Source organism: Gallus gallus, chromosome 16 (assembly GCF_016699485.2).
Source record: "Gallus gallus isolate bGalGal1 chromosome 16, bGalGal1.mat.broiler.GRCg7b, whole genome shotgun sequence".
Taxonomy (NCBI): Eukaryota; Metazoa; Chordata; class Aves; order Galliformes; family Phasianidae; genus Gallus; species Gallus gallus.
In genome coordinates, this window is record NC_052547.1 from 263403 (window position 1) to 275904 (window position 12502).

At 57.0% G+C, this 12502-nt stretch overlaps 1 long non-coding RNA gene across 1 annotated transcript; it reads right to left on the bottom strand.

Moving 5' to 3' along the window:
- Nucleotides 1-8937: 8937 nt before the first annotated feature.
- LOC121106962 lies at nucleotides 8938-11161 on the bottom strand. The gene is made up of 5 exons (XR_005840215.2): nucleotides 10745-11161; nucleotides 10167-10336; nucleotides 9556-9694; nucleotides 9318-9448; nucleotides 8938-9073 (listed from the first exon to the last, which is right to left on the bottom strand). It is a non-coding gene; the product is annotated as an uncharacterized LOC121106962 (long non-coding RNA).
- Between the last annotated feature and the right edge of the window lie 1341 nt (nucleotides 11162-12502).

Consider the following 12502-nt stretch of genomic DNA (forward strand, 5'->3'; position numbering starts at 1 on the left):
CTTCTATGATCTAGTGACCCATCTGGTGGATGAGGGAAAGGCTGTTGATGTGGTCTACCTAGATTTCAGCAAAGCCTTTGACACTGTCTCCCACAGTATTCTCCTGCAGAAGCTGGCAGTCCGTGGCTTGGACAGATACACTCTTGGCTGGGTAAGGAAGTGGCTGGAAGGGCCAGGCCCAGAGAGTGGTGGTGAATGGAGTTAAATCCAGCTGGCGACCGGTCACGAGTGGTGTTCCCCAGGGGTCGGTGCTGGGGCCTGTCCTGTTTAATATCTTTATTGATGACCTGGATGAGGGCATTGAGTGCACCCTCAGTAAGTTTGCAGATGACACCAAGCTGGCGGGAAGTGTTGATCCGCTGCCTGAGGGTAGCGAGGCCCTACAGAGGGATCTGGATAGGCTGGATAGCTGGGCTGAAGCCAATGGGATGAGATTCAACAAGACGGTCATATGCCGGGTCCTGCACTTTGGCCACAATAACCCCAGGCAACGCTACAGGCTTGGGGCAGAGTGGCTGGAAGACTGTGTAGAGGAAATGGACCTGGGGGTGTTGATAGACGCTAGACTGAACATGAGCCAGCAGTGTGCCCAGGTGGCCAAGAAGGCCAATGGCATCCTGGCTTGTATCAGAAATAGTGTGGCCAGCAGGAACAGGGAAGTAATTATCCCCCTGTACTCAGCACTGGTGAGGCCGCACCTCGAAGTACTGTGTCCAGTTATGTGTCTGTAGGAAAGACATCGAGGCCCTGGAGCGTGTCCAGAGGAGGGCAACAAAGCTGGTGAGGGGTCTGGAGCACAGGCCTTACGAGGAGCGGCCGAAGGAGCTGGGATTGTTCAGTCTGGAGAAGAGGAGGCTCAGGGGAGACCTTATTGCTCTCTATAACTACCTGAAGGGAAGGTTGTAGTGAGCTGGGGGTCGGCCTCTTCTCTCGTGTGACAGTGATAGGACTAGAGGGAATGGCTTCAAGCTGTGCCAGGGAAGATTCAGGCTGGACGTTAGGAAACCCTTCTCTGAAAGGGTGGTCAGGCACTGGAATGGGCTGCCCAGAGAGGTGGTGGAGTCACCGAGCCTGGTGGTGTTCAAAGAGCGTTTGGATGTTGTGTTGAGGGACATGGTTTAGCGAGAACCATTGGTGAAGGGCAAATGGTTGGACTGGATGATCCTGTGGGTCTTTTCCAACCTTAGCGATTCTATGATTCTATGAAAGCTGTGCAAAGAAAAAATAGTAGAAACCAAATAAGGGAAATTCAAAGCAAATCAAAGGCAAGAAAAACAAAGAAATACAAAGAAAAAATAAAGAAGAAAGAAGAGATGAAAGAGCAGCTCAACGCAAAGAAGAGAAAAGCAAAGCAGAGAAAAGCAAAGCAGAGAAACCAAAGTAAAAGAACAGTGAGAGGCAATGCAAAGCACAGCTCTGGAAAACAAGAAACCCAGCTGGAACAACAAAAAAAAAAACAAACAAAAAAAAAACAGACAAGTAATTCAAAGCAATGACAAGGAAATAAAAAAGCAATGCAAAGACAAGGACAAAAAGAAAGGTAAGCTCAAGAAAGACGCAGAAAAACCAAGCAAGAGAGAACAGCACAAAGGAGCGCCCGCTGCCCTGTGCCCGCAGGCCCAGCCCTGCACAGCACTGCACACAGCAGTGCCATGGCGGCGCCCGGTCCCGCACGGCATCCTGGCAGTGGTAGTTCCTGCGGGGCCTGCAGCTGCCAGCAGGCCCAGGCGAGGGCAGAGGGCAGCAGCGCTGTCAGCCAGGAGCTCGCCCAGAGAGCCCGATGTTGGGAGCGCTGCACACCAGGAACCTTTAACTCGGGTATTTCTGTAAAGAACATCCCCTGAGCGGTTCAGAAAGCATAACTGCGCATTGCAGTCCTCAATGTCCCCCCAGTGTCCCCCCACAGCATAACCCAGCTGCCATAAAGGCACCCGCTGCACTCTCTGCATCCCGGACTGCACCTACGGGTTCTGTGGGGGCTGCACGTCCCCCAGCGCCCCCACTGCGGTGACAACAAGTGCTGGGCAGTGCCAGCGGTGCTCACCTCAGGGCCGTGCCGGGCTGTGGGGACACACCGCTACCTGAGCTTTTGCCCGGCCCTGTGCTCTCCAGCACTCTCGGGTGAGTCCCGACTCTCCCAGAAGTCTCCTGTTCCCAGGAGCCTCCGCTGTTCCCTACGTGATCTCCGATGCCGGGGGATGGGCTGAGCGGCCCTTCCGGGTCCCGGCAGCACAGCGAGCAGCACAGTCGGAGCCTTCCTCTCTCTCCCATTGCAGTTCTTCATTGTAACTCTCTTTCTCAGCGTTACCTTCCATTTTTCTACCATTTGCAGTCCATTTCTTCTCTCTCCTTATCAGCATTGGGTCATTTTCCTTTCCCTCTCCCAAAAGGGGCACAAAGGGGCCCCCTTCCCCGCTCGCCCTTCAAACTCTCACCGCCCATCAGCTCTGCAGCCAGCAGTGCGCTCCCAGCCACCTCCACAGCCACGTGCCTCCTGCGGGCCCACGAGGCTCTGAGGCAGAGCCGCTGCACCCCAGTGCATGCACACGCACGTGTATCCACACACCTGCACACACCCACCGTGCAAACACACGCACGTATGTGCGAGAACACCTTCGCTGACACCCATGAGCACACACGTGCATCTATACGCGTGTACACACCTGTGCAAAAAAACACATCCAGGGTCAAACACCTCCTTGCACGCACTCACAAACCCATATGCGTGCACACCTTTGCAAGCACACCCATGCATACACGTGCACGTGCGTGCACACACATCCATGTGCATGCACACACGTGGGCAACCCTGCTCCTTTGCACACCTGTCTGCAACCCAACCCATCCACACAAGCATGCTCACATGCACACGCATCACAACCCCTTTGCACTCCCACATGCAAACAGCCACACATATACATGAGCACACGTGCACCTCAACCCTTTTGCACACCTCGTGTGCAAAGCTCTCCTCGCACACATCCATTTCGATGCCCACACCTGTGCAGCCCTGCCCTTGCACAAACCCATGTGCAGATATTGCAGCCCCATCCCTTCAGACACCCCTGTGCACGCACACATATGTGCGAGACCAGTCTTTGCACACACACGTGTGAACACACACCCTAGTGGGCCTACACCTCCACCCTTGCACACTCACATGCAAAGACCTCCTTGCGTGCCCCCCATTGCAGAGACATGAGTAAAAACCATCCTTGCACACATCCATGTGCATTTGTGCATGTACAAGCACACCCTTGCACACGAATCTGAATGCACATGTGTGTAGATCCATACACCCATGTGCAAAGACTTCCCCGCATACATACCCGCAGCATTCACACAAACGTGCAATCACATCCTTGCAAAGCCCTGTGCACACTCCATCCCTGTGCATGCAAATGAGTGCAAAACCACACAGCCGTGTGCACACAGACCATGACGCACACATACAGATGCATGCGCATGTGTGCAAACCCATCCCTTTGCACACCCATGTGCATGAAGACACGAGCGCAGCTCCAGCCTTGCACACAGCCATGTGCACGCACACACACACAACACTAACATTCACCTGCAAACACGCTGCACACAGCCACGTGCAATGCACACTGTGATGTTCAACACCATCTCTGCACACCCCCATATGCACACATACCTGCACTCACAGCTCTAGGACAAAATGCCGCTCGCATGGCACAGCCGACACGCAGGTGGTGGGAAATGTCAGGAGGAAAGATGCCCCGCTACGCTCATTCATTCTCCTCTCTTTAATGAACGCATTTGGGCACAGCTGGAGCCCCATCCTGAGATGTGGATTGCTGCGGGATTCCTCGTTTGGATGCTGCGGGGTTAACCCGGAGCCACAGTCAGAGGGACACTCCTGGGGTGCTCTGGAGATGGAAGATGTGCCAGGAGCCAAGAAAAGACTTTCCCAGACAGCACAGGGTGCAATTCGTGGGATGGATGGGGACGTGTAGAGCAGTGCCCACCGACCTGGGGTCTGTGCGTGTCCCGATCTGCAGCGCTGCAGCTGAGGATTCCGGGTTCAGCACCAGAGACCCAGGTGGGCTATGGGGGTCGTGGGACGGTGATGGGGGCCCTGTCAGGGACTTTGGGAGTCAGAAAGCCCAGGAAGGGGTGGAATTGGTAAGGGAAGTCTGAGGGAGGAAATATGGGGGTTCGGTGGGAGGCCAATGCAAAAATAAGGAGTGCTGTTGGAGATTGTGGGGCTCAGTGAGGTGCCAGGATGGCTGTGGGGGAGATGTACCTGGTCTGAGGAGGTTCTAGAAGGGTTACAAGGCTCTGTGGGAAGCGATGGGGGATATAAGGACATGGGCAGGATATGACACAAGCTGCATGAGCAGAATACTATTCAGGAAAAGGAAAGATGTAGGCAGGGGTATGGAATGGTATGGGGACAGAGGAGCAATGCAGGGATGTGAACAGAAGTTTGGGGTAAAAAGGGGGGGAGGAGGTTGCGCCTTCTCCTGCGCAGCACTCTGCTCCTGCAGGCTGTGGCCCATACCCCCACATCCTCCCACATTCCCACGCACCCGTCTCCCCAGTGCCCCCCACGTCACTTTCACCCACAGCTGTGCCCTACACCTTTGCCAGCTCTGCATTTCCCTCCTGCTGTATGGGATCTGGAAGGATACGGGGGTGAAGAGGGGCCCCAGGTGGGCTATGGACGTCCTGGGACGGTGATGGGGGTCCTGTCAGGGACTGTGGGGGACTGTGAGATCCCAGGGGTGACATGAGGGGGGTTAGGGAGGTCCAAGGGAAGATATGTGGGGGTTCAGTGGGAGCCCAGTGCAAGGATAAGGGGTGCTGCTGGGGACTGTGGGTCTCTATGAGGTCCCAGGTTGGCTGTGGGGGAAGTGTACCGGGTCTGAGAAGGTCCTGGAGGAGCTATGGGGCTCTGGGTGTGTGTGAAAGGCGGAGAGGGGGATATAAGCACATGGGAGGATATGGGCTCACAGCCTGCAGGAGCAGAATGCTGTTCGGGAGAAGGCAAGATGTGGGCTGCAGGTGAGACACTGGGGTGTGCTGTGGTATGGGGACATAGGGGGAATGGGGGGATGTGGGGAGAAGTTAGGGGTAAAAAGGGGGGGTGCGGGGCGGTGTTGGAGTGCCTTTATTTCTTCCTGAGAGGGGACTGGGGGTCCCAGTGGCCCAAAGGTGGGGCCCTGAGCCATAACCCCAAGTGAGCCGTAACCCAAGATGAACACAGAACCCTGTATGTGCGTGACCCCATGGCTGCACGTGACCCACAGCCCTGGGTGAACCATACCCCCACACGACCCTGTGACTCCCTGACCCTGCCTGCCCCCATCACTCTGCGACTCGATGCCACGTGGCCCCAGAGCTCTGGGATCCCTGCCCCCACCTCACCCCAACCACAGAACCCTAGAATAACTCCACGCCACCCCATCTGAGCCTACTATCCCATCTGACCCCATCGCTGTGACCCAGAACCCCACCTGACACCAAAAACCGTGCTGCTCCAGCTGACTGCACGTAACCCCATAACTCGGTGACCCTGAAGGACCCCCACGTGACCCATGACCCCGTGTCCTGACCCCATGTGGCCATAGAACCAGCTGTGTGTGGGGAAAAGGCATCCTCTCCTTGGGGTGGGGCTGCCACAGAGCTGCCCCAAAGAAGCCGTGGGGTGGGCTGCAGTCATACGCCTCACTTTGGATTGCTGGGAACTGGCCAAAGGGGCAAGAAGAAGGACACGAATACCGGCTTCTGTAGGGAAATACCAGACACGAGGTTTGCTGGGTTGGTAGCTTCTGTTTCTCTAAGAGGACCCGAAGAGAACAAACCGATCCCACTGAGACTGGGGAAGGGACTGGAGCTGGGCTGCTGCGGTGCTGCGTGGCAATGAGGGATACCTGACCCAGCAATGGAGCTGGGACGGATGGAAGCAAATCAACTCCCTCACGGGACAGTGGGAGAAGAAATCCAAGTCAGCTGCAGAACGCACAACGCAACTCCTTACCAAAAGGCACCCCAGACTGGGGCTGTTGCAGCAGCAGAGACAGTGCGTCTCGGAAGGGATCTCGCGGTGGGGAAGAAATGGCTCCAACGTCAGCACTTGGACAGCTGCTGCAACGACCGCGAGAAATGGACAAAGCACTCTGAGGGCAGCGCAGCACGAGCAGGAAGGAATGCACGGTGGTGCAGAAAGAGCAGAGAAGGATGGAGAAGAGCAGCGGTGGGATCCCCCTTTGGCACGCTCACCCACCGCTACAAGTGGGTGGGGCTCTGCAACAAGAAGCTGCACCCTGCCGTGGTCAGCACGGCTCTGTGTGCCAGCTGTGTGCTGCTGGAAACCATCTGAGCTGTTACGCTTTGGAGAGTGGCAGAGAGAATGTTCTAACGTCTGCAGGGAGAGCACAAGGTAGGGCCAGTGTGACAGCTGTGACAGCTGTTGTTCAGCAGACAGATGCTGAGCAGAGCACATCACGAACGAGAGAAGGCACAGCTGCAGGACGGAGCATGAGACACAGCAAGTGCGAGAGCTGCAAGAAATCCTGCCTGCCTGCCTGTCTGCATAGAAAAGCACACAATCAGCCCGAAAGGAACAGGTTGGCCATAGAGCTCCTCTGGAGAAACGGCACAGCGGATGCGTGGCGGAGACTGTGAGCCTGCAGTCCCCAGCCAAGGGGGAACAGGAGAGCAGTGAGTGCCACGGGAGGAGAGCTCCAGGAGCAGAAGGAGCTCACGGAGCAGCTGCGCGTTTTCTCCCTCGCCACGAGGAGGGAGAGTGCAGTAACGCCACAGCAATCAGGAAGGAGCTTTGCTGCTGCACCGAGAGCTGCGCCCGATGGAACAGCAGGGAGGAGAGCGTTTCTCGCACACCCCGCAGGCACTTGGGGGGATGCGCTGGGATGTGGGGAAGCCCTACGGGTTGTGGGGCAGCTAAAGGATGCCTATGGGAGGGCTACAGGGGCACTTTGGGGCAGCTATGGGGCAGAGCCACACCTAGGAGCTGCCTTTACCCAACACACTGCTGGTGGTGGAACTGCTGCTGGCCACGGGCCGTGGGCAGTGATGGGGCTGCTCTGGGGCTGCTCTAGGATGGCTCTGGGGCTGCTGTGGGGCAGCTATGGGACACACCCACACCTCGGTGGGGCTGATGATTCCCCCACACGGAGCTGGTGGTGAACCTGCTCTGATTGTGGGACCTCCCCCATAGCTCCCTTGACCCCCATCTTGCCCCAGAAGACGTGGGCAAGGTGAGGGTCAGGGGCAGATATAGAGTGCTGTTCTACAGCAGACCCAGAGCCACCCTACAGTACCCCCTGAACGACCCAATAACAGCCCCATCACTGTCCAGAGCCTCCTCTGGGCATATGGTACTCGCAGGGCTATGGGTGATGTGGAGCCCTGGGGTCACACGGAGTTGTATGGGGTAATGGGGTCACGTGGGGTTATGGACCAGGGCTCCACCTTTGGGCCACAGGGAACCCCAACCCCCTCTCAGGAATAAATCCATAAATGCACTCCAACACCGCCCCACATCCCCCACTCTGACCCCAAACCGCTCCCCACATGCCCCCACACCCCCTACGTCCCCATGCCACCCCATGTCCCCGCACCCACAGGTCCCACCTTTACCTCACACGTTGCCTTCTCCTGCGCAGCACTCTGCTCCTGCTGGCTGTGGCCCATACCCCCACATCCTCCCACGTTCCCACGCACCCGTCTCCCCAGTGCCCCCCACGTCACTTTCACCCACAGCTGTGCCCTACACCTTTGCCAGCTCTGCATTCCCCTCCTGCTGTATGGGATCTGGAAGGATACGGGGGTGAAGAGGGGCCCCAGGTGGGCTATGGACGTCCTGGGACAATGATCGGGGTCCTGTCTGGGACTGTGGGGGCCTGTGAGATCCCAGGGGTGACCTGAGGGGGGTTAGGGAGGTCCAAGGGAAGATATGTGGGGGTTCAGTGGGAGCCCAGTGCAAGGATAAGGGGCGCTGTTGGGGACTGCGGGGCTCTATGAGGTCCCAGGTTGGCTGTGGGGGAGATGTACCTGGTCTGAGGAGGTACTGGAGGAGCTATGGGGCTCTGGGTGTGTGGGGCGGGGAGAGGGGGATATAAGCACATGGGAGGATATGGGCTCACTACCTGCAGGAGCAGAATGCTGTTTGGGAGAAGGCAAGATGTGGGCTGCAGGTGAGACACTGGGGTGTGCTGTGGTATGGGGACATAGGGGGGACGGGGGGATGTGGGGAGAAGTTGGGGGTAAAAAGGGGGGGTGCGGGGCGGTGTTGGAGCACCTCACACATTGCCTTCTTCTGCACAGCATTCTCCTCCTGCAGGCCCATATTGGCCCATATCCTCAAATACTCCCATGTTACCGTGTATCCATCTCCCCAGTACCCCCCACGTCTCTTTCACCAACATCTGTGCCCTACACCTCCCCCTGCTCCGCATTCCTTTCCTGCAGCAGCCGATCCTGCCCCAGCACTGTGTGGTGATATGGGACCTGGAGGGAAATGGGGTTGAGGAGGGTCAGCTATGGGGGTCCTGGAATAGTGACGGGGTCCTCTAAGGAACTGTAGGGTCTGGAAGATCTCAGGGGGGTCCTGGATGTGGTAAGGCAGGTCTTAGGGAGGAAACATGGGGGTACAGTGGGAGCCCAGTAGGGAAATGAGGTACTGTAACAGACTGTGGTTCTGTGAGGTTTTGGGCCAGCTATGGGGAAGGTGTACCAGGCCTGAAGAGGCCCTTGAGGGCCTATGGGGCTCTGTGGGGGCCGTGGGGTAGCTACAGGTTCTTGGATGGAAATACTGAGGGGGCTATTGGGGCGCTGAGGGAATTATGGGTGGGCTGTCATGGGAAAGGAAAGGGCAACCTTGGGGAAAGCACAGGGCAGCCAGGGGGATGGAAGGGAAACCTACAGGAATGCAAGGGGAACCCGGGCTGAGGCAATGGGGACAGCTAGGGGAAGAAAAGGGAGCGTCCCAGTAACTGAGTTCTTCTTTCACATCCACATCTTCCACTTCCCAACTTAGCTTCAAAGTCGCAGACGAGCTGCAGTACCGCTGCCCGTCTCCTGCCTGTGTCAGAAAGAGCTGCATGTTAGCGGGGTGCAATTGCCATTAAAAAGCCAACTGCATCAGTGCAGTCACAAAACCCTCCCCTTCAGTATCTGTTACAGGCAGATGGCCATGCCCTTGCTCAGGAACCATTCCTACAGAGCAAGGGAAGTCCTTCACTGCCTTAGGGCGTGAGTAACACAGGAGGAGCTTAAAAGCCTCCAAAGCACGCTAACAAGCCACCGAGTGCGGAAGCTAAACACACCTTCTACTTCAAGAATTAGCAAGACGAATAAATGCACCCTGCTGCTGGAGAGGGCTGCGCTGCATCTCCTGGTGCCACCCTTGGGTTGTCAACGCGCTGCCCATCCACAGCACACTTTGAAGTGCCGCAGCCTTGCAAGAAAGAACAGGGAGTAAAGAGCTCTGCCTTGCATTTGCTGTGAGAACACAGAGATGAGCCGTACAGCCCTTGCTCTCAGAACACACACCTCTTCTCTTACCAGCTTCTTTCATTCCTGCGCAACGCTGTTCAAACCCCTCCTCCGTCTCTCCCTTCACAACGCAATACGCAGTCTCTCCGCACCGACGAGCTCTGGGCTGCTTCATGCCTGTGCCGTCATCAGGACCTCCAGAACAAACCTTGGAGTTCAGAGGTTTGATTAGACAAGCGCTCTGTCTAGCACAATTCACCACCTTCAACACTCTAAATAAGTGACGCACGGAGGTCTGACATCTTTGAACACACCCAGGGCCACAAACACTGAGAACTACAAACATGGAGAAATTCAGATACAGATCAAATGGCACTACAGAGCAACACCGCTTTACCTCCTCCACACCAACGGGCTCTGCAGTGCCCCACAATGTCTGTCAGTGGCAGGCTGTGAGGAACGGCCCGGCAGAGTCACGCAGGGTCTCCTCCTCCTGCTCCTCCAGACGCCGCATTCCTTCCTCTGGCACACAGAGCTCAGCTGGTGCTGCTGCAGGCAGTGCTTCCCATGTCTGCCCAGCCTAAAGCCATCAGACAACGTCAGCGGATGCCTGGTGCTCACATACAAGCACAAGTGCTGATGGCAAATGACCGCCAAAGCACAGACTGAATCGCTGGTACCTTGCAGTGAGGAAAGGCTGAGATGCACAACGTCCTCACCAGCTTGCCTGTCTGAAGTGGAGCTTCAGCAGCAGCTCCACTCATGATTAAGTCCTCCAAAAACTTTCTTCCTGAGCAGGAGACTGGATACTGAAAACTTCTCCAAAGGCACTGTTAAACAATACCTGTGCCTAAAGCCCAAGGACAAAACACGTTTCAGACTCAAGACCAGAAAACAATCATATTCTATCCCAATACAATTTCAATTCCCACTTACATTTCAGGACTAGCATTTCACCCACCCTGCTATGGACGGGGGAACGGAAGAGGGAACAGAAGGGGGAGCCTTCTAGCCCCACATCCCCTAATAGCCCACCCCACAGCGCCGTATCGCCCTATGGCCCCAAACAGCCCCTTATAGATCCATATCCCCCATACACTCCCTGTAGCCCCATATATCCTTATCGCCACCCCTATACACCCCCCACAGCCCCCTATACCCCACATTACCCTACAGCCCCCCTGTATCGCCCCCACAGCCCCCAAACTCCCATATCCCCACCACATCTCCCCCCCTGCTCCTATACCCACAGACCCACCTCAGCTCCGGGGGACACCGGGAGCAGCGCTGGAGGCTTGGGGGGGCCCGGCCCGGATGCGGGCAGCAGCACTGCGGCGGTGGGGGCCCCGAGTCCTTCAGCCGTCCCAAATCCCCGCATCCCACGGCGGAGGGGAGGGGAGGGCGGGGCGGGGCGGTTCGGGCCTCATACGGTTCCTCGCCCCGGCCCCGGCCCCGGCCCCGGCCCGGAGCCGTTCTCCCGCACACCTCCGGCGCCGCTGTCCTCAGCACCGCTTTCGTTGTGCCGCGCCTCCGTCTCGGTGCTGCCCGGACAGCTCTGGCGAACAGCGGCTGCAGCGGCGGGGCCGGGCTGAGGGAGCGGCGCCGTCTGACGGGACAGCCGGGCGGCCCGAGCCGGCTGCTAACCGCCGCTCCCGCGCGCTGCGCCTCAGCCAATCGGAGCCGGCGGCGCTGCCGCTGGCCAATGAGACGCCGGAGGCGGGCCGGAGCTGCCGCTGACCAATGAGAGGCCGGAGGCGGGCCGGAGCTGCCGCTGACCAATGAGACGCCGGAGGCGGGCCGGAGCTGCCGTTGACCAATGAGAGGCCGGGGGAGAGGCAGAGCGGCAGTTGGCGAGGAGGGGCCTCAGGGTGTGCCCTATTGCTATAGGGGATGGGACTGGGACTGGGACTGGGACTGGGACTGGGACTGGGACTGGCACTGGGACTGGCACTGGGATTGGGATTGGGACTAAAGGGTGTGGGACTGGGATTGGCATGAGGGAGTGGGATTGACACGTGGGAGATGGGGTTAGGATGAGGGACTGGGAAGGAGACTTGAAACTGGGATAGGGATGTGGGACATAGGATGTGGGACTGTGTCAGCGGTTTACGGGCTGGTTCGGCCCAGTTCCGTGACCAGCGGGGCGGAGGGATTTCACAACATCCGCGCCTCCGGAAAAGGGAGACAGGGGACCCCAAAATAAATAAAGACAGCGGGCACGATCTGAGGAGAAACAAACTAATTTCCTAAATACGGTATCAGAGTGCAAGATCACACACTGTAATACAATAGAATTAGACTCGAAGCTAAGAAATCAAACATAATGAGAGAAAGAGAATCTGAAAGCTGTAGGCCTTCCAGTAGGAGCTGAGGCGATGCGTGCGGTCGGGACGAGAGCCGAGGGGAGAAGAGAAGAGAAGAGAGCATCAGGTGACTTTGCCAGAGGTTATATCTCCTCTCTGAGCGCAAAGCCCCCTGGGGAATGGAGTTCTTCTTCTCTTCCGGACAGGTGCCCGGAACTGGAGCAGTAACACTTTAACTCCCAATGCACTACGTGACGTTATGACGTGGAATACCAGGAACCAAAAATCATAAAACCAGGACAGACTGGGACGTGGGGTTGGGATGTTGGATGCGGGATTGGGATGTGAGATTTGGGATTGGGATGCGCCGTGTGGGGATATGGATATGATTTTGGGAGGAATACGGGGTGGGATACTGGGAAATGGGGTATATGTGGGATGGGCTCTGGATATGGGATGGACTTGGAACGGATATGGGATCATAGAATCATGGAATCATAGAATCACAGAATTGCTCAGGTTGGAAAAGACCTTCAAGATCATTGAGTCCAACCACAGCCCGACCATACTGCCCCAGCTCTAACAACTCACCACTGACTCATGTCCCTGAGCACCACATCTGGACGGCTCTTAAACACATCCAGGGATGGTGACTCAACCACCTCCCTGGGGAGCCCATCCCAGTGCTCAACAACCCTTTCTGTAAAGAAGCT